General features: G+C 45.2%; 1 protein-coding gene across 1 annotated transcript in view; it reads right to left on the reverse strand.

The window, feature by feature from the left end:
- The window catches only part of LOC112627390 (aromatase), a 128,939-nt gene extending 107,633 nt beyond the window's left edge, over positions 1–21,306 (reverse strand). The window contains exons 1-2 of the mRNA XM_025389574.1: positions 21,205–21,306; positions 5,662–5,770 (exon numbers count right to left, since the gene is read on the reverse strand). The gene's annotated coding sequence lies outside the window, so the exon portion shown is untranslated. The remainder of the gene's footprint in view (positions 1–5,661; positions 5,771–21,204) is intronic.
- Between the last annotated feature and the right edge of the window lie 1,542 nt (positions 21,307–22,848).

The raw sequence follows: 22,848 nt of genomic DNA on the forward strand, positions 1-22,848 counted from the left end.
GACCAGTGCCAGGGACCTCCTGTCAGGTTCCAGCTGGTCACGTTCTACCTGGAGCCAGGAGCCAGTTTCCCCTCCAGCAATCACATCACTCATGCCCTGCCCATGACCCCACATGGATCAGGGATCTCCTGGACAGGGGGCAGGCCCCCGCCTTCTGTGACCTCAATCTTCCTGGGACTCTTAGTCTTGGTTGGTCATGGGGCAGGGGTGTCAGAGTTTTCCCAATCTAGTTTCTAGAGTTCACAGATTCCAGAGGGCTGTTTCCTGGGATCAAGGACACTTTGTTTTGTGTGTCCTGACTGTGGCTGTCATGGTTAGAATGCATTAATTATGAATCGAGCTGACATTCTTTCAGGAAACAACTGGTCGTTAGAACAGAATCTTCTCTCATTACCAGCATTTGGAAAGTTGAGTTTCATTTTGTCAGTCATTCAATGTGCATCTTTCCAATAATGTGGTATGTCCAGCGTTCCAGCATGAACCACATATTTCCCCAAGCTGACCATACAGCTTTCTTCTGGAACTTTCACAGGAAACACCCTGAGATGTAGCCTGCAGAGCTGAAGGCGACAGATGAACCTCAGCCCCTCTGCATTCATTGCACAACTATGAGGGGACAAGCAGTTTGCCCTCAGTTGTCATCAGCCCACATGATTCCTGTCTGGCACAGCCTCCCTTCCCATTGGCCAAACTCTCACCATTCCTTTTCAGGCTCCGCCTAAGTGTCTCACCCCTACACCCTTTCCCTAAATCAGGCTGAAGTTGGAATGTGTTCACCCAATTTTATTATAACTAAATATATTCAGCTTGACCTAAGCTTTAGCAGATTTTAATAGTTATTAATGGAATATTCATCTATTTCCCTATACATACTGTAATCAACATTCCCATTCTCAAATGCACTAAAGTATCTGAAGATCAGACACTTTAAGTAATTTAAATTTATGACAAAGTTTTCTGAAGATATAAGCAGATCCTGTTAGATACAGATGCACTGTAGCATGATGAAATTCTTACAAACACTTTCATGCACTGTAGCATGATGAAAATATCTGACCAGAGCCTGTCACTGTACCTTGTAGACATTCTTACAAATAGCTCTTATCTAATCCTCATAATCCATCACCCGTCACCCACAGGTGACAGTTAAACCATTGGATCCACATGATTACTGAAGGCTTGCTTCTTCATTGGCTGCAGGAATCTCATGAAAATCATGTCTTCATATATAGCAAAACTTTAGGCTTATGCATCCTTCTAGGAAGAATAAGCAGTTAATGGGCATGACAGGCCTTTGAACCCTATGTAACCCTGCACGTGTGCAAGCTGCTCTTTTAAGTGGACAACAAAAGACAGTGGCAGAAGTCAGGCTGGGCTCCAGACCCAGCTCTACCTTAATAGTCAGGTGATCTCTATCAGGTCATTTGTATTCTCTGAACCTCAGGTTTCTTGTCTGTCAGTGGAAATTGTAATAATGCCTGCCCTACTGTGAAGTTCAGATGAGCTCATGGATGTGAACACCTTTTGTGGGTTACAGAGCAACACTTGAATGCCAGCCATCCTTTGTTAACGTATATTAACTCTTAGTTCCTACAACACTAGGAGGTAGATATCATCCCCTCTTTTCACAGATGTGAAGACTCCAATGAGTAGACCCTTGAGGAGCTGACCTTCCAGCTCAGATCTCCCCATCCAATGCTCTTCCCCTCTGTGCCCAGGCACCATCCTCGGCTCCCATCCCTGCTCACAGCTGCATCATGTGCATACTGTGAGCATCACATCATACAGTCTTACCTTAAATCTGGGGTCCAATCAGTTGTCAAGAGCCACACACTGGGAAGAGGGAGATCAAGGAAAACCAGCCAAGCTCCTCCCAATATAAGGATGTTTGCCAAGTTCCAGGGAGCTCCTGCTACCCCCAGGCCTGGGTGAAGTAAGCACTGGATAGAACAGACAGGATACAATGGCATTGCCCTGAGAAGGCTTTTCATCTGGCTGAGGCAAGGACTCAGAGACACAGGTAAGCAACAGTCAAGCACAAAACAGCACATGGGGCTGGGCGCAGTGGCTCACACCTGTAATCCCAGCACTTTGGGAGGCTGAGGCGGGTGAATCCCGAGGTCAAGAGATCGAGACCATCCTGGCTAACACGGTGAAACCCCGTCTCTACTAAAAATACAAAAAATTAGCCAGGCGTGGTGGCGGGTGCCCATAGTCCCAGCTGCTTGGGAGACTGAGGCAGTAGAATGGCATGAACCTGGGAGGCAGAGATTGCAGTGAGCCAAGATCGCGCCACTGCACTCCAGCCTGGGCGACAGAGTGAGACTCTGTCTCAAAAAAAAAAAAAAAAAAACAGCACATGGTTAGGTGCCAGGTGACTGGGGAGGCCACAGGGACATTCCAGGTGCTCCATGTAAAGACACCGGCAACTTCTTAAGCTCCTGTGGCCCCAAGAGGCCCCAAAGCTGCCTCAATCTGGGAAGATACCAAATCTGCATCATCTCTCCTCTTTCCTTAACCCCACTTCTCAGGTCCTCCTCTCAGCCCTGTTTCTCCTGTCCCCAAAACTTTGCCTTATTATCTTCCCCTCTAACCCAGTGCTGTCCATGGAGATAGAATGTGAGCCATGTAAGTAATCTTAGATTGTGTAACACACAGATTAAAAAGAGAAACAGGTGAAATTAATCTTAATAATATATTTAATTCAACCCAGTATATTCTAATGAAATTATTTCATCATGTAATCAATATTTTTAAAATGATTGAGAATTGTACATTCTTCACATCAAGCCTTCAAAACCTAGTGTGTGTCTTATCCTTAGAGCACATCTCAATTCAGACCAGCCACACTCCAGTGCTCGAGAGCCACCTGCGGCTCGTGGCCTGTACAGTGCAGCTGGAACCCAATGGGTGGGTTCTCTCTTCCCTGTGCCTTCAACCCATTCCTGTCTCCCTACTCCAGCCAGCTTACTCCAGGACCTTGCTGTCTCTTGCCCACATCCAAGCTATAGCCTTTGAACTAGACCTGTTCTTCCCAACCACCCTGCACACTGCTGGCCAAGCCCCCCATAGAAGTCATCTGTGACCCACCAGTGCCTCTCCATTGCACATGGAATTCAGGCTCTTCACAATCATCACTGATGGACCCTGTGAGCACCTTTCCCCATCCACCCACCATGCCCCTAGACCTGCCATGACTGCCTACCGTTGGCGGAGGGAGCCCACCACACTTTCCTTCCCAGCCTCTGCTCACTCTTCTCCCTCTGCCACAATCCAATTTCCCTCATGATGCCCTGCCCAGTTGCCACCTTCTCCAGGAGCTCCTTCCCCATCTTTCGATTTGAAATCACTTGTGCCATCCTTAGAGTCCTCAAACCAGTTCATCCACCCCCTTTGGCTCTAATTTCGTCTGCATATCTAGGGGTAGATTATCTCTGAGTTCTTTAAGAAAAGACCTTCTAACTTGATCATATCTCTCTCTGTCTTGTAGGTGATTTTTAAGGTCCCACTTGTGTTCCTCATTGGTCTACAGGCTCCATGAAGTCAGGTATCAAACATTTCCATTGCTATATTCTCCAGGCCTAATCTGGATCCTCCCAGGGCGGCTCTTCAGTGAACGTGTACTGAACTGAACAGACATTCACAGAGCAGATGGACAGCACTAGGGACTCATCCTCTGGCCCCAGAGGCCCATGAAAGAATATCCAGGCAGGCTGGACTACGCTGGGAAGGGGGAGGCCTGGACTCTCATCGACAGGGAGGGGCCCCAAAAGGAAGAGAAACCCATCAACATCCTGTGAACTAAATGGAAAGAAATGCTGTTTAGGAAAAAAAAAAACATGATAAATAAAATTCCTGAGAGCAGCTGCTAAGCCAGGGAGCACCACACTCATCCCCTTCTGCAAGAGAATGAAAAGATGGAGCTACAGCTCCCGTCCCACATCTGCATCTGGTGTGGCCTTCCCGCCACGGGCCAGGGGTCAGACCTGGTTCCACAGGCAAAGGGGCTGCTTAGGCTGGGCTTGAAATAGGCTGAGTGGAAACCTGCGCACCCCTGCCTGCCTCCCTGTACATGGAAAGGAGCTTTCAGTGAGTATGGAGATTTCTGCCTTTATCAGAGGAAGGCGTCCTTATCACAAGGCAGGGCAGGTGTCTGTGCCCAAGAGCTGAGCAGAGAACAAGCAGCCAGCGGAGGCTTTCGCTTGAACCGTGCAACCCTTACCTGATTGGGAAGCGCAAGTGACAATTAATAGTGAGTCACTTTATGTAAATGCCTCTCTCTTTTTGTATGCTATATTTAGAGAAACAAACTGCTTTGGCATTTAGAGATAAATTTTATGTAAGAGTTTGTTGCTGATGCTGCTGTTACTGTTCATCATCCAGATAATAAAAGCAAACTAGAAATACTCAAATGCCAGTACCACCTCCAAATATATCCTAGGCCCCTTTCAGTCATCACATTCTTAATTTTTAGGAAGAGCCCTTGTCATAATCTGATGCTTGACACAATGCTCTCTATCCTTGCATCACCCCCACTCCCCGCTTCCCCACTATGACTTTGCAAGTGCATTTGACTGTAACAACCTTAGGGGACACTAACTCACTGGTGGCACTGAGCCAGCCCCTACTGTGCTGGGTCTCACCAGCCGGATTCGGCACCTCTCAGTTTCTCTCCCACTGTGGAGACTTTTTCAGCTCCATGAGTCCATAACCAGTGATCCCATTAGGAAACAATGCAGTTTCTAGAATTTTATGTCTGTAGGGAATACATCCACTTCTGGCTGAACTGTCCCTAAAATGCTGCTTAACATAGAGCTTCCAAACTTTCAAGCCTCAATAATGGCTCCAAGGAATTCAGTGTTTTCTTCTGCACCAAATGAATGCTGGAGCCAGAGGAAGGGCCCTGGACAGGGCTTAGTTGGTTTGGTTTGAAGAAGGAACTTGACCTTCCTGTTTTCCCTTGCAGTGGCCTCCAGGGCCGCTGTCTCTGGGCCTCTTCCCAAACCCCTACCACCATGTTATCACACCCTGAGAGTCCAGGCCCTTGGGTGGCCCACAATTGCTCGCCATGCCTGGCCTTTCTCCAGCTGTCTCTCTCCTTGCCTGCTGAGAAGCTCCTCCTTATAGGAAGCTGCTCTCAGGTAGGGAGTAGCCACACTCAGGCATAATACTTCCTGAAGAATTTAACTGCAGATGTCCTATAGAAGGAAAAAGTCAATTAAGCTTCCGAAGAAATTAAAGTTAAGTAGTAGAACTTGTGGGATCAATGATAAACGGAGATGGAAATGTTTTATGGCATGAAAACCTTCCAGCACAAAATTTTTGGATTTGGGTGTGTCTCTACTTTTTCTTTTTTCAACCATGTGGTCTTAGGAAATTTATTTAACCACCGTAAAATTCTATGTCTATGCCTATAAAATGGCTATGGAGCCACTGATCTACCCCCACAAGATAACGTGAAAGTGCTTGCAAACTGTAAAGCTCAGCACAGACCTCAATGTCCATGCCCCGCCCCCAGTACCCTGCCTCCTCCTCTGCCAGGGTGTCATCTTCATCTCAGCCCTGACACTCAGAGCCCTGGAGAGAAGAGGGAGGGATGTACACCGGCGCTTTCCCTTCCAGCCTTCCCACACTGCATCCCGTCCCCACCTCCCAACTCACCACAGGGATTTCCAAATGTTGCTTTGTGTGTGTGGATTTTTCCCCCCAAGAACACTCCAAATTTCTGGAATCCACAAGCTGAATTTCACCACAGGGTTTCTGACACCGCCTATGAAAGGACAACGGGACTCTGTGCCAGGGCGGAAGGGAGGAGGGTCTGTGTGGAGCTTTTCTACGTCACGGCTAAAATCAGGGGACCTGGGGATCTTGCTTCTTTTTTTTTCCCCTATCCAAAAACGTGTCCCTTCTGACAATATTCACAGAATCTCTCAGCTCCCCCCACCCAAAGACTGGGCAGTGTGACGACAGGCTTGGTCCAATTTTACAATCAAGCAGCACTTGGAATGGGGCTATTCCCACACATGAAGGCCAGTCAGAAGACTCCCCGCCAGCCCCAAAAAGAGTGGACACACTTATTTATGTAAAGGTAGACATTTCTGGTCATTGCCAAAGATGAATATTTTATAAAGTCATAACTTCTTGGGAATTATTATAGTTATTTCTAGTTACCATTAGCCTCACATAGTAACACTTTGTTCCCAAATAAGTTTAGGAATTTTTCCAAAGATGCTAACATAGAAATCAGAGTGAATAAAACAAAGCCAATTTATAGGCTACTAGAACATCGTAAAGAGAGGGGCCATCACATTGACTGAGCCCCAGTCTGATGAATTAAGTAATGCACCCTGTGTGACAATGTAACAGACCAATGAGGGGTAGGTTAGAACCCAGTTCTTCTAATCCAGGCCAGCTCCTGGCTGGTTGAGAATGAAATGGCAATAAAATAATATAAACTAAAACATAATTATGAGCCAAAAATAAAAGGCAACTTTAAAACTGGTTAAAAATGAAATGTCTATTTAAGTCCAACTAACAAACACACACATACAAATTAAAATTAAGTGAGAAAGAGCAATGGAAGATGCAAATTTCAGACAGGTAGAGTAAATGTTAACAGGAAACCCTTTAAGCTGTCCACTGATCTGGAATTTTTAGAGTTCTAGGGACCCTAGGGGTTATAAATCTGAGGTGGAAGGGATTTTATGTTGGGAAAACAAAAGTCGTTGGGAAAACAAAAGTCAGAGGCAAAACAATAACAAAATTCTGGGGTTTGTTACAAATTAAAGTCAGAAGTAGATTTGTAACCTCATTTTTGGTGAAAATGACAAAACAGGATAAAGAAAGAAAACACTTCCTTTCCCCTCCTCACAAAGGGAACAAAATACCAGTTACAAGAAAAACAAAATAATTAAGAGAATTCCTGAACCAGACAAAATTTACAAGTTTAGGGCACACAGTTATGTGCTTGCAGTCCCAGCTGCTTGGGAGGCCAGAGGATTACTTGAGCCCTGGAGGCTGAGGCCAGCTTGGACAACAAGCAAGAGACCCTATCTCAAAAAACATTGCCTGTTTGCCTAGGGTTAGTGTCCAAGCCAAGTTGCTACAGGGTGAAGCCCTTATAGTGGATCTGAACAGCAAGCTGAAGACAGATGTCCTGTGGGTGTTCTTTGCTGGCAGGGTGTAGGGGTGGTGAGGACTGAGAAGTCTGGGAAGAAAGAGCCCATTGTAAGGACTTGCAGTCCATAGATATTCGCCTCCCCTGCCATCCACTTTCTCTGTTCTAGCCTCTTGGGCTAGCAGAGTACAACACTAACCATGGGGATTGAGCCTCATAGTTATCCAACAAGTACAGGTGCCCCTCAACTTACCACTGTGCTCATCCCTATGTGTCCATTGTACGTTGGAAATATTGTAAATTGAAAGTGCAGGCTGGGCGCCATGGCTCATGCCTGTAATCTCAGCACTTTGGGAGGCTGAGGCAGGCGGATCACGAGGTCAGGAGATCAAGACCATCCTGGCCAACATGGTGAAACCCCATCTTTACTAAAAATACAAAAATTAGCCAGGCGTGGTGGCGCATGCCTGTAATCCCAGCTACTTGGGAGCCTGAGGCAGGAGGATAGCTTGAACCCAGGAGTCAGAGGTTGCAGTGAACCGAGACGGCGCCACTGCACTCCAGCCTAGTGACAGAGCCAGACTCCCTCTCAAAAAAAGGGGGGGGTTGCATTGAGTCCACCTAACCTACCAAACATCATAGCTTAGCCCAGCCTACCTTAAATGTGCTCAGAACACTTACATTAGTGCACAATTAGGCAAAATCATTTAACACAAAGCCCATTTTATAATAAAGTGTTGAATAGCTCATATAATTTATTGAATATTGTACGGAAAGTGAGAAACAGAATGGTTGTATGGGTACTCGAAGTACAGTTTCTACTAAAAGTGAACGTCACACCATTATAAAATTGAAAAATCACAAGTTGAATCACTATAAGTCAGAGGTGTCTATAATTAAGATAACTCCTGAGTCCTCCCCAGATGTTCCCAGTTTGATTAGGGTAGGTGTCCAAACCAGATTGTCACAGAGTAAAGATTTGTCTTACTGAGCACTGTCAGCTCAATGCATAGTTTACCCCTGGACCTCCCACGGCCCAGCTTCCAAGTGGCCAGAGGCGAAGCTCTTCTAGAAAAAGAAAGGAAGAGAATTGCATGGGCAGCATCAGATGTCCAGAACTCCTGAACAATGGAAATGAGACTAGAACAAAACTCATAGTAACCCAACATAGACCTTACAGTTAAAGAATTCTTGCTGTAGAATTTTCAACTACGATAAAGTTGAGAATGTGGCTCAACTTTAAGCATTATACTAGTAAATCCCAGGGATCTAGACTTCCAATTTTCTGTATCAGATTTGTCCAAAATCATGCTAAGTACCTAAAGAAAGGAACAATGTATATATGACACAGCGGTGTCCTTGAAAATAAAAAATGACAAGTTATGGAATAGAATGCAGTTGTATAACAGAAAATGTTCTTTTTCAAATTCATTGGCCAGAAACATAGAATTTTGAACCTGGAAGAAATTAATATGAGACCCAGGTTTAGGATAGTGATACCGTCTAACAAAATGCGACACAGGGCTTTGGAAGGGGCCAGGGCAATGAGAGGCCTGAAAGTACAAGTATTTTTAACTTCATGTTGTATCTATTATAAACACATCACTGTGTAATTCCTCTGAATCGTTGTTTACTGCATTTCATTGAACCATAGGTTTAAACCTGGAAATATGAACTAGCTTGCCCATGGCCATACCTCTAGTTGTGGGGAAAGTCTGGGGTCAAGCTCAGTCTTTTGCATCCAAACCCAGAACTCCTACTCCCACTACATCTCCAATGACTCTGCCTACACCAGTAATGATCCAAATGCAGCCCGTATTTTTTGGTTTTGGGTAGTCAAGAAAAGGTCTTAATCGTCTAGCATCTTGAAAGAATAAACACGAGTAACATTTAGAAGTAAAGTTACCTAGGACTTAGTCCAGGCCTAAGGCCAGTGGGTGATCCACGGCGCCATATGCCAGGCTGGTTACTGCCCAGATCTCTCCTGTCTGTGTTCATCACTGTTCTCCATTTCTTTCAGAATCAAGCGCCAGGGCTTAATTAAACTCCTGAGTAAAGCCTAAGGCACCATTAGGGGCTCAGTTGGTGAGCTGGCTGGTAGAAAGCACAAAGCAGTTTCCTGTGTTTGATTTCCACAGACACTGGGATTAAATTAGTAGCGCCATCTAATGTTCTCATCCCCCAAATCATGCATGCATGCATGCATTCATTCATCCATCCATTCACTAATTCATTTGACATTCTTTTTTTTTTTTCTTTTTTTTTCCCTTTGAGACAGAATCTTGCTCTGTCATGCAGTGGCATGATCTCAGCTCACTGCAACCTCTGCCTCTGGGGTTCAAGCGATTCTTCTGCCTCAGCCTCCTGAGGCACACACCACACTCAGCTAATTTTTGTATTTTTAGTAGAGATGGTGTTTCACCATGTTGGCCAGGCTAGTCTCAAACTCCTTGCCTCAAGTGATCCACCCACCTAGGCCTCCCAAAGTGCTGGGATTACAGATGTGAGCTGCCATGCCCGGCCCATTTGACATTCTTAATGAATGCCTTAGGACACAGAACACATCCATTTCCTCCCTCAAGGAGTTTACAGTCATTTTGAGAACATAAGAAATGAACTTATGATAAAAAAGTTAAGGTGCAGCAAGTGGGCAGAACAGAGAAGTGGAGAAAGAGGCTCCTCGATGTGGAGCTGATCAGGGAGGCCTTCACGGAGGAGGCAGGGCCTGCAAGCTTCTGGGAGGAGCTAGGTGTGAAGCCTCTTGATTCTTCCATTCCTTGGTAGAACACAGAAATATTCCAGTGACACTGAGGAGTAGGACTTATCAGTCAGTTGCTTGGGGACTTAATCTCTGAAGTGTCCTCAAAGTGGAAAATAACGTAATCAAGGATCCAGTGTCTTCGGGATCCAGTGTCCACAGGCCCCTTGGGGCCAGGCTCAGCCCAACAGACAGATGTGTGTTCTTCACAGGCACTAGTTCAGTTGAAATAGTGGCTCTCTGCCACATCAGTGTCCCTTCTTATAACATAAGACTCCGTCTCAGAAAAATCAAACCAATGAAAACAAACAAACCAACACCACATAACTTGTAACTCTCCTTTTGTTATGCTCAGATGAAACCCATAGATAATATATCTACCTACACACAACATTTTCTCCCAAAATTCATAATATCAAAAAAAATGTAATGCACTCACTGGGTTATAATCAAGAAAGAAAGAAAAGCAATTTTATAGAAAAATAAGCATTTCAGTATCTGAAAAAACTTGTACATGACTACACTGGAAAACCTAGTGTGTAGTTAGATGTCTGCACCTATGTGTAGAGTCGCCATGAATGCAATAGATATAAATGCACACAGATTCACATGTGTTTTTAGGATGGCTCAAACACTGTGATCACCATTGCCATACATAACATGATTTTCCAAAATGGTGAACAATCTTCATAAAGTCCTGAACAAACATGTACCATCTTCACTCTATGCTGCATTCCTGAAAAATTCAGTGTATGTTAAAACTGCAAAAAAAAAAAAAAAATTCCTGTGTGTTTATATATAAAATGGGGTTGGATGCTAGATCCACCTAAGTATACACAGGTTTTCATGGACATAAACATCAAGTGGGACATTTGAAAGTCATAAGGGACAGTCACTTGTGATGTGGATGGTCCTGACCACTACAGAGCATCTGACATCCCCCCCACCCGTCCCCCATCGACATTTATTGGACAATAAATGTTAATGGCATCCACATTCATCATCATAACAAACTGTGATAGTAACAAATGCCTCCATAAATTTCCAAAGACACCTCTTAACAGGTGGAACCACCCTCACTGGGAATCCTGAGTTACAGGGCAGGGGTGTGTGTGTGTGTGTGTGTGTGTATGCACACGTGTGTGTGTAGGTTAAATGTGCCTTCCAACAGCTGGAGTTGAGAGTTACCTGATCACCCTATTGCTCCCTGTGATGGTTAATTTTATGTGTCAACTTGACTGGGTCATAGGATGCCCAGATATTTGGTCAAATATTTTTCTGGGTGTGTTGGGGAGGGTGTTTCTGGATGTGATTCACATTTAAACGGAATGAGTTGCAGTAAAGCAGATTGCCCTCCCCAATGCAAGTGGGCCTCAAAAAATCAGTTGAAGGCCTGAATAGACAAAAAGTTACCATCCCCCGAGTAAGAGAATTGCTGCTGCCTGACTGGCTTCAAGCTAGGACGTTGGCTTCTTCCTGCCTTCAGATACAAACTGAAACATTGGCTCTTCCTGGGCTTTGAGCCTGCTGGTCCTCAGACCGAGCCTACACTCACACTCTCGTAGGTCTCCTGCTTGCCAACTTACCCTACAGATCTTGGGATTTGTCAGCCTACATAATTGCATAAGCCAATTCCTTATAATAAATCTCTTTCTGTATACACCCTATTGGTTCTGTTTCTCTGAAAAACCCTGACTAATACACTCCCACACGAGTCTGAGCCATGTTCTTGCCCCGGCCTGCCTCCTCTCTTCTCATTACTGACTCTGGGATGCCAGGCTCTTGGCCATAACAGCCCTTGGTCCATGCTGAGATGACCTGGAGCACTCTAACAGGCGGCTACTGCTTCACACATAGGGCCCCACTCCAGACTCAGCAGGAGCCAGGCAATGGCAAACCAGAGAGGGGCAGGAGACACCAACAAGGCACCCTCTGAGAGCTGACTGCCCCAGGATTTCCACTCCTGTTCAGTGTCTATCTGGATATGAAGGCTAGGGGCCTTTTGAAAAACAGCCGAAGACATGGCTATTAGTAGTGCCCCCCAAGAAGTGTAATGGGAAGGCCAGCAAGGCCAGGGCCAATGACAGAGGGAAATTTTACAAGGTAAACACGTATAGAGAATTCCCTTCAAATACCACCAGGGATGAAGAAAGTTCCCCAGTGGAGAACCATCTCTCAGTGGGCAGAGGGTGCTGCTGGTATGAAACTGATCACTCCCCTTCAGCGAGTGAATCCTGTGGTCAGGAAGGGAGATCTCCAAAAGAAATTGTAAGGGCACTGCCCTCTGTCACACATTCACTCATTCAAAAATGTGTTGAACATCTACTACATGCCAGGTATGCATGAGGTTCTGGGAGTATTAGATGAGCAAGATACAGGCGTATCCCCAAGGAGTTCGCAGCCTGGCAGGGAGACAGACAGGGAGCAACAGGCCATTGAGAAATGACCAGATATACACCAGGATGGGTAAATACAATTGCAGTGGGAGCGCACAGTTGGGGCAGCTAGCCCTCCCTGGGAGGTGGGACTGAAGGGCTTCCCAGAAGGGACACCAGATGTGTGTTTTAAAGAATAAAGTCAGCCAGTCAGAGAAGGGGAGAAGAGGAAAACAGGCAAAGAAATGAGCATGACAGTGGCAAAGAGCAGGGAGGGAGAAGGCACCTCCCGGAAGCTGGAAGAAGGAACATAAGGCACAAGGGCAGAATGGTGAGAAACAGGGCAGAGAGAGAGTAGGCAGAGGTGGGGCATGGAGGGCCCTGTGTGTGAACATATCACATGGACTGAAGAATCGAGTCTGGGCTCACAAACTAGCAGACTGGGAGTAGAAGGTGCACTTGGAGAAGTGGCACGGTGACATCGTTGAGGTGTGTTGTGGACCCAAACTAAGGTGCAGGACAGAAAGGAAGAGGAGGAGGGAAGAGCATAAGAAATGTCAAGTGAGGAAAGGATTTATACACATATGCCTACAAACATGCACAACTGATCAGTAAAATATGAAAACATCTTGCTGTCATTAATAAAACAACAAAAAATAAAATGATATGGTACCTTCTTCCGTCACACATGGAGTCACACCACTGGTACTTGCCTGGGCAGCAGGCAGGGTTTGGGTATGTGGTGGTCAGAAGCCTTGGCAGTGGATAAAATCATCAAGGAAGAGTCAACAGCGTTAGGATGTAGGGCACAACCCTGGAGAACACTAGCAGTTGAGGTGCACAGAAGGTGAAGAACAGTTCAAGGAGGCTGAGAATGAACAATCAGAGAAGTAGGAGGAAAACCAAGAGAAAGTAATGTCATAGAAACTCAGAAAGGAAGGGAAGTCAAGGAGGAGGAAGTGATGAAGAGCTTTGAAAGTTGCAGAGACGTTCAAGTAAGATTGACCTTTAGACTGAAAAGTTTTCATTGTATTTTGCAAATAAGTCATCAGCGACGTTGGCAGGATGGGTTCAATGTTTGGTGGGAGGAGAAGCTACATGACCATGACTTGGGGAATGAATGAGGGGTGAGGAAGTGCAGCTGAGGAGTATAGCTGTATTAAAGATGGCTGGTAGACTTTGGGAAGAATAAGGTGGCTTTGGAGTTGTAAGGAGACCCCCAGAATTGAGTTCCTGTTTTCTCCACCAGAATTCTAAACCAATCAGGTGGTAGGATGAGAGCAAGGCAGATGGAGATCAAAACATCAACTTTATTAGGGATAAAGCTGACATTGGAAATGGTGACATTAAATGCTCAGCAACAATTTTTCAAAATGAGAAAGACAGACCCACTGATCACAGGCAGCACTGAACACCCGAGGCCTTTCTGCACAGAGGCTGCCCCTGGAGAGCTGGAACTACGTGAGTGTAGACCAGAATGACAGCTTGCTGATAAGGCTGGCTACGCAGAGGAAAGAGGAGAGGTGAAGAAGATGAGTCAGCCAAGACATTCCTCCTCTCTGGGGAGAAGCAAAGGGGGAGAAGGGGAAAGAGGACAATGGGACATTTTAGAGAAATCTCTCCTCATGGAAATAAGGAATGGGGGCAAATCTGTAAATACTGACCCAGAAGGAGATAAGTGTAGTTAGCATCTTTTGTCTGCGTCTTTGCAAGTGCATATGTATTTGTATGACCCAGAATGGTTATTTATGGAGTAGAACTGGATAGAATGGGAGCGAGTTCAGGGGGGCGCAATTTCTTGCTGTCTGTAAAGAAAAAAGGTACTGGAATCACACATGGCTTCACTAGTTTTCACATTTGATTTTTAACACATACTGGTTAGTGACTTTTTGAAAATTATTATCTTATCATTACATAGCAACTCTGTCTTATTCAGTGCTCGTTACATTTCATTTTGTTGGGTATTAACATAGTAATTCTTTCCTGCTTTGTTATTTGTATTTGCCTGGTATTTTTTCTTGACTTTTTATTCTCAACCTTTATCACATTTGTTAAATGTGTTTCTTTCTTGTGTTTGTGTGTGTATGTATATAGATATACATATATATATAAACAAGAAAGCATATAACTGTCTGCTTTTAATCTAATAGTCTCTCTTTTAAGAATAATTCTATTCACATTTAATAATACACTGAATTTTATTTCTTCTATTTTACTTAATATGTATTACTCATCTAAGCCCCCTTGATGTTCTTTGTATTAATTAGTTATCAAGTTGCTATTCATTATTTTCTTTCTCTTCTTAATTTGGGAGCTCTAGTCTAGTTTTTCATTCTACCAGCTCCTTCTCATTTTTGTCACGGTAGTCAAACTCATTCTTTTATTCCATTATACCAACATAAGAGTCCAACTGTTTCCCCAGATCCTCTCCTCTCCTGCTGTTCCTCCTCCCCCAGCATGAGGCCTTTAGAGTGCTTTCACTTCCCACTCTCACACACCAATGTGAGACCTGTGGAAACTTCACTTCCCCTCTTTCTCCTTTAGAACTTTTTGTACCGGCTATTGTTAACATTTCCCTTGAAATATGTCTCTTTTATTTTCGCAGTTACACATTCCTGAACTGTCTATTATTGTCTGTCTGAATTTAACTGATGATGTGTTGTAAGGCTCCTTGCTCACCACTAATTTTTTTCTCCCTTTTCCTCCTTCCATCCTGCAGCCTTTAAGCTGATGCGTTGATTGTTTGGTTAGATCTTAACACCCTTTTCTCTGATGGAAGATATGGGTGACAAATCTTTTCCTTGTATATTCTCAACTATGTTTCCTTGACCCTGACAGAGAAGTGGGGTCTTGCTACAGGATTCTTTGTGTGCAGTGTTTTTCTCTCAGTAATCTTCATGCAATTGGCCTCAATCATCCCTACTTCAGGTGTCATAGAAGAAAAAGCTGATGCCCCCATGATCCTTCTTCCCCTATAAGTCACTTGTACTTTCTTTCTGGAAGATTGTAGGATTTTCTTTTCATCCTTAGACTTCTGGAATTTCCCAAACTGTGAATCATTTGTCCTGCCCATAACTTGCCAAAACCTTCCAATAGGCAGACTGAGGCCCTTTCTTAACTTGGAAAATACACTTCCTATTGACTACTACCTCTCTTTCCTTCAGCTATTGAATTTGTCTGCAGATCTTGTCATTTGGTTGCAAAAAGTCTTTTTGTGCTCTCCTGGAATTTTTATGTCCTAATGTTAATATTTTAAAATGTGTTACTGTTCCCTAGTGGCTTGGTTTCACGTGAGCCTCTTCTAAGAGCATTGCTATGCCCCTTAGGTATGAGGGTAATGTTTTCTTTTGTCTGCTCTCTAGGCTCAGGGCCAGCAGCTGAGGTGCCTTCTCAGAAGGGACAGATCCACAAATGGTGATTATCAATCCCCTATCAAGTCACTGCGGGAAGACTCTCATCTTCCTGTTTTCTCACATCTCCCAGGCTCAGGAGTAGAGATAGGCTCAGCACACCTCTACAACTCCCTTACCTCATCCAGCCAGGCCCATCTGCCAGGATACTCACTGATGCCCGGATACTGGTGCCCTCTTATGATTACAGAATCGGGGGTGGTTTGGAGACCATGTGTTTGCTCACACAGCTTTAAGAAAGTAGCACGGGTTTAGGGTCCACAGTTTGACCTAAAAAGTGACATTTTCTAGAACTTAGCACTTCCTTATTTCATTTGGAAAGGTGGTTTTAAAGGCTAACGTTGGCCCTGGTGAAGGTCAGAGATCATACATGGCTTCCATAGTGACAGAAGCCACTGCAAGTCTTGGCAATAAAAGGTAAGCTTCCCCTAGCTGGGGCCGCTCCTCTGGTCCCTGGCTTGAGTCTCCAGGCTCAGCAGATGGGGTGTCATCTTCTTTAGGCTTGATATTGGCAGGAATCCCTTTTGGTCACTTCCAACCAGTCTCTTTGGAGAGGTAAGGCATATCTATTCTAGTTTGTTACTCTGCCTTTGCAACCCAGGAAGGAAAGGTCTTAGGCTACCAGGCCCCAAATTCACTTTTTTTTTTTTTTTTTTTTTTTTTTTTAGGACTTCTATGCACCTATTCACTGCAGAGATGACAGTTCCCCTACATGGTTTTTAGGAAATCATGTTCTTACATCATTGCTCTCTTAAAACCCTCCTTAATCTGCTAGACCAGGCTTGGCTTTCTCTCTTGACTAGCTTACACATTCTAGCATTCAGCACCTGCTCCAGGTTTGTTTTTAAGCCTTGGAGCCAAGTGCCAGTCTGAGCCCTTTTCCACTCCATCACTTTGAATCACCTCCCTGCTCTACTATTTCACTTCCTGTCCATCATTTTGAGCATTCCTCAGTGGCCTGAGATGGGGGCCAAAAAAGTTCCTACTTTTGATAAACAGGGCGTGGGTGAACGCTGATGAGGTTTCAACAATGTGACCTTGGGCAGATTACTTAAACCTCCTGAGCCCTGACTTCCTCATCTGTGAAATGCTTATAAAACCTGCCCTGCCCCCTTCACAGGCTTATTATGGGACTCAAATGACATGAGCAAGTGCTGTGAAAACTGAAGTGCTCTACACATGTAAGGCTTTGTTTTATCCTTTCAAAAACAGTGACTCGAGTTTCGTAAGTGGAGCTTTGCAGTTTTAACTTACTTCTGTGGATTTAGCAGTTTCAAATTCATGAGCCATTCTCATGATTTCACAGAATCCACTCTTAGAGCTTCCCTTTATATTTTCATTGTTCTGAAAACAATCGCTTTTTTATTCATTGAAAGGCCATAACTCCAGGTGAAAAAGGAAAAGATTTCTTTCTACAGCCTGACACGGTTACAATTTAAAGCCTTCTAATGTTGGAATGGCAGATTCAGGTGGTTGATGTGGTAGACGTGCACAGCACTTTCAAGAAAGGACTGACCGCCTGGCTGCAGAGATTAAGATTAAAGCATGCGGCCGGGCGCGGTGGCTCAAGCCTGTAATCCCAGCACTTTGGGAGGCCGAGGCGAGTGGATCACGAGGTCAGGAGATCGAGACTATCCTGGCTAACATGGTGAAACCCTGTCTCTACTAAAAATACAAAAAACTAGCCGGGCGTGGTGGCGGGCGCCTGTAGTCTCAGCTACTTGGGAGGCTGAGGTGGGAGAATGGCGTGAACCCGGGAGGCGGAGCTTGCAGTGAGCCGAGATCACGCCACTGCACTCCAGCCTGGGAGCACAGCGAGACTCCGTCTCAAAAAAAAAAAAAAAAAAAAAAAAACAAACAAACAAACAAAAAAAGATTAAAGCATGCTTCAGCTGCAGAGAGCCACCTGGCCCCAGGGCAGCCCACATCTGTCCTGTGACTGAGTGAAGTGTGTAAAAGCCCAGTCGCTTTGGCCTGACACGGGACACTCTGATGGGCAATACAAATCCAGAGCTTCCCAGTGGGTTGGCTGAGGCTTCACAGGGTTGGACTGTGCTGGATTTCTCCCTCTGCCCAATCCTGCTTCTCCTTCTTTCCTTCATAGGTGCTGATCCCTAATAACCATCTTGTACTCCAAATTCCATCTCAGCACTCGTTTCCAGAGAATCTAACCTGTGACAATCGGGTACACTACACTAGAAAGGTGGAGTGGGGTGGGGTGGGAGGGCATGTTTGTTGCGAAGAAGGAGAGAAAACAATGGAAAGCAGGGATTTGAAATGGCATTACCTTCCCAAACACAGACAGCTCCATGTCGAACAATGAGTGTGCAACTCAAAGCTCTAAGACACTGCTGATACGATAGGTAGAAATCTGTTGTTACCAGCCCGACTTGGACTAAAATCTCACAAGGGAAGCAATATTGTCTATTCTTATTCCCAACCTTAGAGATAAGCAGATTTGGTGCTTTTACCTGGAAGCACCAAAGGCTAACTTCCAAGAAAATGCTAACAACACACTGTGTATTATACAAAGACCCCTACTAGTATCAAGATTGGCTAAATGATCTAAATGTTAGTCACGGTTCTGTTTTTCAACTACTTTTTTACATACAGATGAAAGAGAAAGTGACATTTTCTAGAACTTAGCACTTCCTTACTTCGTTTGGAAAGGTGGTTTTAAAGGCTAAAGTTGGCCCTGGTGGAGGTCAGAGATCATACATGGTTTCCATAGTGACAGAAGCCACTGCAAGTCTTGGCAACAAAAGGTGATCTTTTAAAATGAAAATCTATCATCCATCTACCCACTCCTTCCCATCCCACACACATGTAAAACTCCTCCTTGGTTTCCCATTGCTTTTATAGTAAAGGCCTCAACCCTACACGGCACGTCCCACCCACAGAGTCTGGCCCCTGCCTTGCTTACAGTCTCTTTTCACTCCCTCCTCCTTGCTCCTGATGCTCCATGCAGCACCACATTGCCTTCCTATTGTTCCTCAAATAAGCCATGCCATCTCCTGCCATAGGGCCTTAAACATGTTGTTCCTCCCCTCTGCATCTCTCCTCACCCCCACCTTCACCTAGTTTACAACTCAGCTTCAGGTGCCAACACAAGCATCCTTTTCTCAGGGAAGCCTTCCCTGAACCACACATCCAACTCTAGGACAGGCTCTTCAGTGATACAATCTCAAGGAACTGCGTTCCTTTCTTCCAGAGGATTTATCTCATGGCCGCATTTAGAACTGCGCCCTCATGTCTAATATTGCTTGGTAAATCTGTCTCCCCACTCTGGACTTCAGGAATGGTGCCTGGCTTTGCTCTCCATGCTATGCCTGGCTCCTAGCACAGTTCCTGGCAGATAGTAGGCAACCAATTACCATTTGCTGAGTAAATGAATACCTGAAAGAACAAAAGAAAGAAAAAAGGGAGAATTGCTGACTTTGGTTGGGTGGTGTGAGGTTTCCTGGGGTTTAACAGTAGGAATGGAGAGTTACAACCAGAAGAGGCTGAGTGGAAGGTACATGTGGTAACAACTTTTAGGGTGGCTCTCTCCCTAATCACCAGTGGGGTGGAAGGGTGGTGGGGCAGCAAAGCCATCAGAAGTCACAGCGTAGCTGTCAATCTCATCACTGAAGACAAGAATACCCGAGTGCTAGGCCAGAAAAATTATTCACTTCACAATCAGGAAGAAATGCTGTGGAACTAAAGTTGGGGTATATTCTTTAATTTGATTTTATTCTCCAGAGCCCTAAAGTTAACCAGCTGAAATCATTTTTAAGGACCATTCTATTTAACTTTTAGAAATGAAGCATCTGCCTTTTAATGGAAAACCTACTTCTCATTGTAAAGATAGCACACAATGTTCTTGGCCGCTTTGGTCTCCAAAAAAAGGGAATTGAGATATCTCCCTGTGTCCCCACTATATCTTGAACCTCCTGTGTCAACAAAACAGGCCAGATTGATAGCTGACTTTTTTTTTTAATAATAAGTAAAAAGTAGCAGCCCATTCTGTGAAGTAGCAGGCAGGGCAGCCTATGCAGGCATATCTGCCTCTCGAGAAATCTCAGGAGGCTTAGGGATCCACACTGAAAGGCTCCATATAACCAACCTCAAAGCCACTGTATTCAGATAAGAACCCAAGTTTATCATGCATTCAAAAGTTCTGTTCCTCAAAAAGCATCTACAAAGTATGATTAGTCAATCGATTAATCAAATATTCCTACTTGGCACAAGTCCATGCTGTGAGAGGACACAGTTAAGATAAGTCCCTGCCTTAAGAATACTGTAACCCAACTGAAGAAATAGGATGTGGGAGCACTAAGATGTCAATTAACAGCATAAGGCACAGAAGAACTAAGATATCAACTAACAGCACAAGGCACACACTGTAAGTCTTAGCCGGTTCATACGGCCCATATCCAACAATACCAACCTGTGTTGAACATTTATTATACAACAAGTGCTTTACATGTATTTTCTCATTAAAGCTCCATAACCCTATGAAATAGATACAATTACAATCGCTTTCAAGAACTTGAGTATCTAAAATCATGCAGTTAAAAAACAGTTTCAAGGTCAGGTCTGATTCCAAAACCCAGGTGTATAACCACAGAGCCCCTGCAGCTTGTAGAGCTCACAGTGCTTGGGGCTGGCCTAGGAAGGCAAGGCTGGATGAGGATGGGGGCTCTGAGCTAGGCCTTAAAGTGGGCAACACTGAAATAGGCCAGTGATGGAGATAGGTCACTGTGTGGCACTGTGGTGGAAAGAGGGTTGGAGAGAGAAGATAGAGGAGAAGGGGAAAGAGGACAGAGCATGGCAGCTGCTCGGGCACAGCCACTTTAGGGTGAGGGATGAGTGAAGATGTCTACCTTGTAGGCCATATCGACATGTCCCCCTTCTTCTGTGAAAAATGCCATCATCCCACACAGGAAGAGTTGTAGAGGGATCCGACAGTAGAGTCTGGTCGGAAAGGAGTCTGGCCTTTCCTTTGCCCTTCCTTCTGCCCCTCTCTTGCCCCAGAGTAAAAGCCCAGGCTTTCCACCCACCCAGCCCACGGGGTGGGCATGCTACAAGCCTTTTGAGTCCTGCATCCCAAGAGGGGCAACTTCTTGGCCTGAAGGTGTCTGATAGAGCCTGCCTGGCTCCAAGCGGGCCTCATGTCTGCTCTGTCTACTGGATCTGGGCTCTGAACTGGGGACGGAGGTGGGGAAGTGGGGAGACTGGTTCAGGCTATCACTTCCTCTCCTCACCATTGGATAGCCAGCCTTGCAAGGAAGGTGAGGGGCCAGTTCTGTGGCATAGAACAGTATAGTTCTTAGATCCTCCTATTCAGAAAAACACTCAAGCCATGTTTTCCCTCTGCTCTCACACCATGACACCAGTCATCAACACAGAAGACTTCCGCGACCAAATGTGTGGGGATCTTCCCCCACACACCAAGTCGCGGGCACCAGCTGGGTGTCCTCCCACTCAGCTCCAACACTATCTACCTGGAAAGAGTGTCTGATCCCACAGGCTGAGGGTTCAGTCAGATGAAGAGATACATACGCGAGGTCTAGAAGATCCTGAGTGCAGGAGCTTCTGTGCTGACAGGATAAGTTCTTCTTCACCTTCCTGTTTGCCTCCACGTGTTCAGCCCTCCAGAAATTCCCTGAACCCTGTCCTCTGGGTCTTTTATGGAGATTTCATTTGTTGTCCATGACTGAAGCATGTGATTGAACAAAATGCGACTGGACAAAAAGGGTATGATCTAATCCCAGCAAGGTCTGTCTGTCCAGATTCTTCTTCATCTCTCTGTGCAGCATTCCTTCCTCCAGGGTACGGGGCATGACCTCCTCTGGAATGAGGGTCTTATGACCCACAGTCAGATTGTAGAGTCCTGCCTTGGGTGGATGAAAGGAGGGCAAAGAAGGTCAGAGAAACATTCTGTTTCCTGAGGCCTAAAGCACCTCTACATGACAGCAAAAGACCACAACAAGTGTCATAGGAGTTATGGACCAGGAACCATGGACAAAAACCTATATACATGTAATCATAAGATCACACCCCCCACCACACACCACATTGTTCTACATAGAAATGCCTTCACGATACAGCCTTTCATTTATTCATTCGTTCATTCACTCACTTATTCAATGGGTAATACTGAATTCCAAACCAGGAACTGTGCTATATGTTGGGGATGACATGGCCCCTAGCCTCGGGAGACTTCTATTCCGTGGTTAATGGTGGGTATTGGTGACAGATGATCAGTCAACAGTAACTGTAATGAATGTTAGGATAAAGAGAAGCCCAGAAGGCTCCATGATGTTCCAGCTGCTCACAGGGTAAGCTGCTTGTCTTGTTTATTCCTGTATCTCCAATGCCCATTACCATACCTGGCACAGGAAGTGCTCAGTTAAGTGTTTACTGAATTAAATGAAGATCTGACTGATGCTAAGTGCCAACCCTCTCTCTCGGTGGCTCCTCCCCATTGGCCCTAAACCTGATACCTGGATGAAAAGAGATAAGAATACATGACAATTCTTCAAGTAGGTCACAGAATGTTGTTTGAGTTGGGAGGAAATGGACAAAGCTTTTTTTTTTTTTTTTTTTTTTTTTGAGACAGAGTCTTGCTCTGCCACCCAGGCTGGAGTGCAGTGGCGCGATCTTGACTCACTGCAAGCTCTGCCCTTCCGGGTTCACGCCGTTCTCCTGCCTCAGCCTCCTGGGTAGCTAGGACTACAGGCGCCTGCCACCAGGCCTGGCTAATTTTTTTTTTTTTTTGTATTTTTAGTAGAGACGGGCTTTCACCGTGTTAGCCAGGATGGTCTCGATCTCCTGACCTCACGATCTGCCCGCCTCGGCCTCCCAAAGTGCTGGGATTACAGGCGTGAGCCACCGCGCCCGGCCTGCACAAAGTTTTTTACATCGCTGCCATCCCCTCCCAGTCATCATGTTCCCACAGTGGGGGTACTTTATGAAACACTTGGACCTTCATGCTTTCCTAATTTCTCCTTATCCTGGATGCTTTTCTAAGAATACTGAAGTTGGTCAATGTTCCTATTAAAACTCAGGAATCTAAACCTTGACCCAGAATTTCTGATTGAGATGTCACTTCAGTTTCTTTGTGCATTCTCAGAGGCTCTACCCTGGCTCACCCTCGAAAGTAGGGGGCAAGAAGTCAGATGCTACCCAGCTTTCTCTGCTGTG

This window comes from Theropithecus gelada, chromosome 7a (assembly GCF_003255815.1).
Source record: "Theropithecus gelada isolate Dixy chromosome 7a, Tgel_1.0, whole genome shotgun sequence".
NCBI lineage: Eukaryota > Metazoa > Chordata > Mammalia > Primates > Cercopithecidae > Theropithecus > Theropithecus gelada.